Consider the following 8736-nt stretch of genomic DNA (forward strand, 5'->3'; position numbering starts at 1 on the left):
GAAAACTTGCCACCAGTTTGTGGGTTAGAAGCTATGTGTACGCACGCATGCGTTATGAGACCATAACTGATAGGTGGGTGGCTGTCACTGTCTCCCAGGACTTTACATACATTTTAGACTGTCACTTTGACACAGTTCCTTTCAACTGGTAGGTAAGACTGCCTTTTAGTTATTTGGAGGGAGTTTTTTTAGCGGCAGTATGCCCTTCCCTCAAATTCATGTGATGACCAAATAGGTATAATAATTCCTGTCCATTCTTTTTTTTTTTTAATTGAAAAAAAGTTGTGTGTATAGCTGACACACAGTGTTACATTAGCTTTAGGTGCATTGTGATTTGACACCTGTATACATTATGCTATGCTCACAAGTATAGCTACCAACTGTCACCCTACAATACTATTATAATACCATTGAATATCTTCCCTAATCCCTGTGCATTCTTCAGTAGGCTTTGTTAGTGTTGTGATGGGTGTATAAACACACTTTGTGAAACATGTAACATTTGAAGTTTTGTATATATGTAAGGGGTTATAACCTAGCCAAATCCCATCTATGGTTTTGTTATACGGGTAGCATTTTTTTTTTTTTTTTTTTTTTAAGTAATCTCTATGCCCAGCATGGGGCTTGAACTCACCACCCTGAGATCAATAGACACATGCTGTACCGACTAAGCCAGCCAGGTGCCCCTGGAGGTAGTAATTTTTAATATGGTTTCTTGTTGATCACTGAAAAGCCTCTGGAAATTGAGAAGCTCTCGTCTTACCTCTGACAGGGTATCAAGCAGGGACCTGATGACTTGGTTCTTTATAGCCACAATCTGAATGTCAAGATATTTGGGCCCATGTTTCCGGCTTACTAGCTCTGTGCCTATCCTATCTAAATGCTAGAGGTATCATTCCCACCTTGATCCTACCTAGTGTGTGTTGTAAAAGTAAAGAGTGCCTCTTGTGAAAGCTTTTTAAATTGCTGCAAGAATGCCTTAAACTTCTTGAAATGTGGACTGGGCTGCCATGTACAGAAGTGCACGTTGTACATTGCCCACTGTGGGTTACACTGTGAACAATATATCAGTGTTGTGCAGTGCATAACTGGTACACAGAGCAAGCCTGATTATAATAATTATATAATGTACAATGCATAATTTCAAAGCCTGTTTTATTTTCATTAAAAACTTAGGAGAGTGGAAGCCTGGTAACAAATCTGAGAAGCTGTTGTGAAAACAAACTGGGGAGACAGGTGAGGGTGTGGCCAGCTAGAAAATGTATGTCTCACCTAAAGATTCAAATGTACTATTTTTAAACTCTATGGGCTAAGCTAAACACCTAATCAGCTTGTGACCTCAAGTCTAGGTAGTGAAGAGTAGCTCACATGTTTGAGTACTTACTGAATGCCGGGCATAATGCTTAGCACTGGGCATGCAGCTCTCACTTCTCCCTACAGTCTTACACAGGCAGTGTCCTCATTGTCTAGGTAAGGAAACTGAAACCTGGGTTAAATGGCTTGCCCAAAGCTAGTGTTAGGAAATGGTAAAGGATTGTGTTGGAAAATAGTCTGCAACATATTTAACAAAAGATGAATGTTTACAGCGTGTGAGTATAAGAGTTAATATGAACCAAGAAGAAAACAGCTCAGTAGAAAAATAGGCAAAGGTTATGAAGTAGTTCACAGAAAAATGAATGGCCAGTAAGCATTCAGAATTAAGTATGTAAATCAGTGCATTAAATGAAAATGAAAAATTTAGGACCACCTCAGTGGCTCAGTTGGTTGAGCATCCGACTCTTGATTTTGGCTCAGGTCGTGATCCCAGGGTCCACACTGAGCGTGGAGCCTGCTTAAGATTTTGTCTCTCTCTCTCTCTCTCTCTCTCTCTCTCTCTCTCTCTCTCTCTCTCTAAAAGAAAAAAAAATTAAAAAGCCAGTTGTGGGATAGTATACTGTCTCCTGTTTATGTGAAAATATTCGTGTTTGTGTAAATGTATGTATGTAAGTGTACAGAAGAAACTGAACATTAAGCTGTCCCCAGGTAGTCCCTTCTGGGAGAGGGAACGGGGTGCTTTCATGCTTGACTTCTATAAAATGTGAATCTCTTAAATGTGAAATGTATTTGTCTATTTTTAAGTTAAAAATATCAAAACTTTTTAAAGTGAAAATAATAGGTCCATTGTGGAGAAATGAAGAGTTGATAATGTTTCTGATACCAGGTTATAATAGGTCATTTTCTGCTTTAGCATTGTCCTAGAAGGAGCTCTGGACCCAGTTTGGACCACCTACTGGGCTTTCCTGAAGCCTAGATTTCCAGGTCTGGTGGTCAAAAGGATGTCCCACTGCCAGAGGGGATGTGACCTCAGTAGCTGATACAGCCTGTTCAGCTCAGCCCTTCGTTCATCCAACAGCATTTGAGAGCCACTGTGTGCAAGCCTGGACTAAGGAGATGTGCTAAATCAAGAGAAAAGGAACATGGTAGAATGAAATACATGTTGTAATAGAGTCAGAAGCCATGTGTGGGAGTGGAGAGGAAGAAGCAGTTCTGACAGGGCAGTTGGGAAAAGTTCAGTGGAAGAGGCAGTGGTATCTGGGCTGACAGATGATTCTGGATGAGTAGAGATGAGTGAGAAGGGTGTTCCAAGTTGAAGAAACATCATTAAAACCATGGAGGTGAAAAAGGCCAAGGCCAGTGGTTCAAGCAATGAATGTGAGCCTTGCAGGACATATACGCTCCCTAGAACAATGTGAATCAGCAACAAAGTTAAAAACAGCAGGGGCTGGGCTGGGGCAGTGGCCTGGTTGTAAGAAATCCAGACTGTCTTGCCTGCTAAAGTTTCAAGAGAAGCCGTCAAAGGTCCTGAGAAGTGGGACCCAGCCTTGTCCTTTCAAAGGGAACAAGTGGCTCCTTTTCATAACACCAGTCCAAGTCTGTCAGTGATTGAGAAATGCTGCCTGAGGTGTTTGGTTGTTTGCCTTTTGATCCTCTAATAGGAGGAGCTTTAAAACTTTACTTGATGTATGAGAATTGGGGGTATGAGAAGCTCAGACTTCAATTATTATTTTTTTAAAAATCCTTGTTACCTTTGGAATTAGAATGCTTCCATCCTAGAGCAAGATGACTTGGCAAAATCTAGTCCTTCTGCCTTTATGAATTTGAGTTTAAGCTGTCCAGTCGAATTTTCCTTTAGAAGATGACATCTGAGCAGGTATTGAGACTCTATTAAAAGGTACAGCAGGAGCACCTGGCTGGCTTGGTTGGTAGAACATGTGACTCAATCTCGGGGTCATGAGTTCAAGCCCCACATTGGGCTTAGAGATTACTTTTTAAAAAAAACAAAACACTATTCCTTAGATGGGTGAGACTAAAATGTCTCACCCAGCACCTGACCTCAAAATCAGTGCTCCACAAATGGTCTCAGTTATTAATATCATTAATAGACCAAGAAGTCCTTGAAGAGAGGGACCTGTCTCTTTCATCTGGCTCTCTTCAGTATGGAGTACCTGGGTGGCTCAGTCAAGCATCCAACTCTTGATCCTCAGCTCAGGTCTTGATCTCAGGGTTATGAGTTCAAGCCCCACGTTGGGCTCTGCACTGGGCATGAAGCCTACTTAAGATTTTACTTATATTTATAATCATATTTACAGCCTGTCTCCCATCCTCACCTGATGGGCCCAGTAGCCAGAATGTGGGCTGTCCCTGGCCAGCCCTTGCTCTGAAGTTGGTTTGGGAAACAGAAAAGTCCGTATATGTCAAGAAAACCCAAACAAAAAAGAGAACATGGCCATAGGGAACAAAAACTTGCAAATGGATGCACATACAGTTGGCTAATGATTTTACTGGTGATTTCTTAATCAGTACAGTGGCAGGGACATTGTAATGTTCATGGCTATATCCTCAATGCCAGGAATGATGCCTGACACTTAACAGGTGCTCATTAAAAGGTGGAATTTTTTTTTTAAGTTTATTTTCAGAGAGAGCGTGCAAGCAGGGCAAAGAGAGGGAGAGAGAACCCCAAGTAGTCTCCACACTGTCAGTGCAGAGCTCAATGCAGGGCTCAAACCCACAAACTATAAGATCAGGACCGGAGTTAATAAAAAAAAAAAAAAAAATGGGGCGCCTGGGTGGCGCAGTCGGTTAAGCGTCCGACTTCAGCCAGGTCACGATCTCACGGTTCGTGAGTTCGAGCCCCGCGTCGGGCTCTGGGCTGATGGCTCAGAGCCTGGAGCCTGTTTCCGATTCTGTGTCTCCCTCCCTCTCTGCCCCTCCCCCATTCATGCTCTGTCTCTCTCTGTCCCAAAAATAAATAAACGTTGAAAAATTAAAAAAAAAAAAAAAAAGATCAGGGCCGGAGTTGAAATCAAGAGTCAGATGCTTAACTGACTGAGCCACCCAGCACCCTAATAGTAGGAATTCAAAAATCACTATTGAATCCCTATCCCGTGCCGGGCCCAGTGCTGCTTGTTTCACTTTCAATTCTTAGACCTGCTCTGAAGAGGAGCTGATATAATTTCCATGCTGCCGACAAAGAAGCTTGGATTTTTCCTCAATAATAGGTCATTTCATCGATGGCAAAGTCACGATTTGAACTCAGCTGATTCTGCCTCTCTAAAGCCTATGCTATTTCAGGGCGCCTGGGTGGCTCAGTTAAGCATCCAACTTCATTCAGGTCATGATCTCACAGTTTGGGAGTTTGAGCCCCTTGTTGGGCTCTGTGCTGACAGCTCGGAGCCTGGAGCCAACTTGGGGTTCTGTGTCTCCCTCTCTGCCCCTCCCCTACTCGTGCTCACTCTCTCAAAAATAAGCATTTAAAAAAAAAAAAGCCTATGCTAATTCTACTATTCAATTTTACTGGACAAGGAGTCAAGATTTGTGGATTTCAGACTTTGTATAACCTTGAGAAGGCAAATAACTTACTTTTTTTGGACCCTCATGTCCTTACTATAAAGTCACCTTACTTCTCGTCAATAAAATGATACTCTTAGCACTTTTTGCCCAGCTCACGATCTCCTTAAAGAGCATTGGCCGTAATCACTCAAAGGGTTAAATACTGGGACAGGATGAAGTGCGGATTTGTAGCTAAGATCTGGGTATGACCCTAATAGGATTGTGCATAGGGGAGGAGGGGTGGAGCAGGAAGCCAGGGGACGGGTTTGAAGCAAATGTAACAAAATGTCTGCATGACAGTGGGTACATGGGTGTTCTGTTCTCTTTTACTGTTTGAAACATTTTGTGATCTAAAAGAAACATTAAATGTAAAGTATCATGGTGTTGACCTACAGCACACTGATGGGAGTGTTAAAATGATAATTGGGCCAATGCTCAAAGCGTGCTGCTCTTTATGAGATTTGCAAGTTGTGTTCAACTGGTCAGAATTCTTAGTGCATCAGGACATCTCAAGAACCAGCGTTCAACAGAAAGAACATCTGTTCTATCATGTTTAGTTTTTCATTTATTGTAATGATTAAAGGTTCATACCTACAATGGGCTATGAGAGAAATCATTGCAAGCAGCTTAAAATTTTCTCATGTCCTTTAAAAAATGTATTTTTTTTATTTTAGGGAGAGAGAGCAAGCAGGGGAGAAGGGCAGAGAGAGAGAATCTTAAACAGGCTCCATGTTCATTGCAGAGCCCAACATGGGGCCCAATATCACAACCATGAGAACACGACCTGAACCGAAATCAAATGTCGGATGCTTAACCGACTGAGCCACCCAGGCATCCCTAAAAAACATGTGTTTTTAATAGTTGATGTTTCAAGCACAAAATGTAAGCATTTCAAACATCAACAAAGTTTTAATCCATTTCACACACCCTAAAATAAATAAATGCCCTATCATAATATAGTCCAGTTTTTCATTTGAAGACTGCTTTATTTGCTTCCCAAAATATTTATACATAAAATTTGAATTTGCCAATGAATCTTTTTCTCAGTCAATTAAAGAGTATGTGTAATCTGTGCATGTTAAAACTTAACCCACAAGTGTTATAACTCCCTGAAGCATCATTCTGCCTCCCAGGCGGTCCCTGACAGCCTCCTTTTAATAGAGACCCTGACTCACACTGCTTTAAACACTGGAATTTTTTTTTTCCTCTTACTCATTTTCAGTAGGTATCTTCCAAAACATGACACACTTCCTGCTGAAATTCATTTTATCGCCATGACCAGGTTGTCAGCCCAGAGGAGCGCACTTGTGACACTCTTGCTCCTGCCTTAAAACATCCTAGACTACCTTTATACCTTTTTTTAATAGTTTCTTTTAATGTACTGAGATAGAACTCCCACCACCATACAATTCACTCATTTAACATGTTTTAAACACCCATTCAATAGTGTTTAGTATATTCACAGAGTTGCATGCCAGCATCACTGATTCCAGAACAGTTTCATCACCTCCAGAAGGAACCCTGCCCCCCTTAGCTGTCACCCTCTTCTCACATTCTTCCCAGCACAAAGCAACCACTAATCTACTTTCTATCTACAGATCTGCCTACTCGGGACATTTCATATAAATGGAATTCTACAATGTGTGGTCCTTTGAGATGCTTCTTTACCTTATTCCTTTTATTGCTGAAAAATATTGCATTGTATGAATATGCGACATTCTTATTCATCAGTTGGTGGATAGTAGTGCTTCTATGAATATTCAGACCTAAGTTTTTGAATGAACATATGTTTTCATTTCCCTAGGAGTGGAATTGCTGGGTCATATAGTAACTATGTTTAACCTTTTGAGAAGCTATCAGATTGTTTCCAAAGTGGCTGAATCATTTTACATCCCTACGAGCAGTCTCCACATGCTCACCAGCCCTTGTTATTATCTGACTTCTTAATTATACCCCTCCTCTGTGTGTAAAGTGGTATCTCATTGTGGTTTTGATTTACATTTCCTTGATGACTATTTTTATCTAATAACCTTTTTTCATTAGCTTTCCTATCTATAACCTCCCAACCCAGGCTGCTGCCATCACATTTCATTATTTCCCACGTGCTTGCATTACTGAAAAGACTTCCATTTCCCCTCTAAAAACTGCTTTTCATCTACCATGGGGTGGGATTCCATATCTCCCAACTCAAAATTATGTCCAAAGTATGATTAAATGGGTTCTGAATGAGGCCCCACCCATAAGAGAAGATATGTGCTTGAGCTTTGCAACTGCTGACCTAGCAACTTTGAGACTCTTTCTGCTTAAAACCAAGATTTTATTTTATTTTTTAATGTTTATTTATTTATTTGGCAGGGGAGGGGCAGAGAGAAAGGGCGAAAGAGAATCCCAGGCAGACTACGGAAGGGGAGGTTGGTGGGGTGGGGCTCAATCCCACCAACCGTGAGATCGTGACCTGAGCCGAAGTCGGACACTTAACCGACTAAGCCACCCAGGCGCCCTAAGACTTTTTTTTTTTATGTTTTTATTTAGTTTTGAAAAGAGAGAGACAGAGCATTAACAGGGGAGGGGCAGAGAGAGGGGAAGACACAGAATCCGAAGCAGGTTCCAGGCTCTGAGCTGTCGGCACAGAGCCCAACACTGGGCTTGAACCCAGTGAGATCATGACCTGAGCTGAAATTGGATGCCCAACTGACTGAGCCACCCAGGTGCCCCAAGACTTTATTCTTAAAAAGGAAAAAGGAGAAAGGAAGGAAAGGAGAGAGATAAAGAGAAAGGAAAAAAGGAAGCAGGCAGGCAGCTTGGCTTTTCACTGGCTGTGTGACCTGGGACTTGGTTGTCCCAGGTCCTCACACAGGTGCCCCACCCATCAGGCCATGCCTGGTGCCTCTTCACTCATCTGCACCTTTGCATGCACTTTTCCCTCTTCTTGGAGTGACCATCCCCGTCCTTGTTTGTCACCTAGCAAGTTCTTATTCTTTTATTTAACTTTATTAAGAAAACTTTCAAAGACAGGCAAACAATGAATAGTACAATGAACCCAAGTCAACAATCACCGACTTGCGGTCGGTCTTGCTCACCTGTACTTGCCCTCCACTCCCCAAGCCCTCAAACTGGATCCATTTGAGGTAAATACAAGAGAGCAGGCATTATTTGTCCATTTTGACTTTTTTTTCCTGATCAAATGCTCCTTTTTTATTAAGATGACATTCACATAATAAAATTAACCAGAGTTTTAAAGGGAACAACTCAATGTCATTTGGTACATTTGCAGTATTGTGGAACCACTGTCTCTGTCCGGTTTGAAAAGTTTCACCACCCCAAAAAGAAAGCCCAGAGCCATTCAGCACTAGCTCTCCATTCCCCTTCCACCCTCTGCTAATCACATTCTGGGCCCTGTCTCTATGGATTTACCTATGCTGGATGTTTCATTTAAACTGGAATCATCAGGACAATGAATAAAGCACCAGAGTGGGGTGGGGGTGAAATAGAATCATCCAATAGGTGACTTTTTGTGCCTGGCTACTTTCAGTTAGCATAATGTTTAAAAAGTTCATTCACTGGGCGCTTGGGTGGCTCAGTTGGTTGAGCATCCCAACTCTTGATTTAGGCTCAGGTCATGATCCGAGGGTCATGGGGTCGAGCTCCTCATCGGGCTCCTTGCTAACCTGCTTGGTATCCTCTCTCTCTCTCTCTCTCTCTCTCTCTCTCTCTCTCTGTCCCTCCCCTGCTTACTCTCCCTCTAAAATTACAAAAAAAAAAATTTTTTTTTAAGTTCATGTTGTAGAATGTGTCATCACTTCATTCCTTTTTATGCCTGAATAACATTCTGCTGTATGAATAGACCACAATTTGTTTATCCATTCA

The sequence above is a fragment of the Herpailurus yagouaroundi genome, unplaced genomic scaffold (assembly GCF_014898765.1).
Source record: "Herpailurus yagouaroundi ecotype Mexico unplaced genomic scaffold, PumYag 183, whole genome shotgun sequence".
Lineage (NCBI taxonomy): Eukaryota > Metazoa > Chordata > Mammalia > Carnivora > Felidae > Herpailurus > Herpailurus yagouaroundi.